A 397-nucleotide genomic window follows, 5' to 3' on the forward strand; every position below is an offset into this window, starting at 1 on the left:
CACACACACACACACACACACACACACACACACACACCACCCACACACAGATATATAAAAGTAGTGAAACATAAACACACAACCACACACACACACAGATATATAAACACACAACCACACACACACACCCACACACACAGATATATGAAAGTAGTGAAACACACACACACACACACACACACACCCACACACACAGATATATGAAAGTAGTGAAACATAAACACACAACCACACACACACAGAGATATATAAACACAGTGAAACACACACACACACACACACACAGATGTATAAACATAGTGAAACACACACACACACACACACACACACACACACACACAGATATATAAACACAGTGAAACACACACATCTCTTGTTAAACTGAATGTACTGTATA

Source organism: Clupea harengus, chromosome 21 (assembly GCF_900700415.2).
Source record: "Clupea harengus chromosome 21, Ch_v2.0.2, whole genome shotgun sequence".
NCBI lineage: Eukaryota > Metazoa > Chordata > Actinopteri > Clupeiformes > Clupeidae > Clupea > Clupea harengus.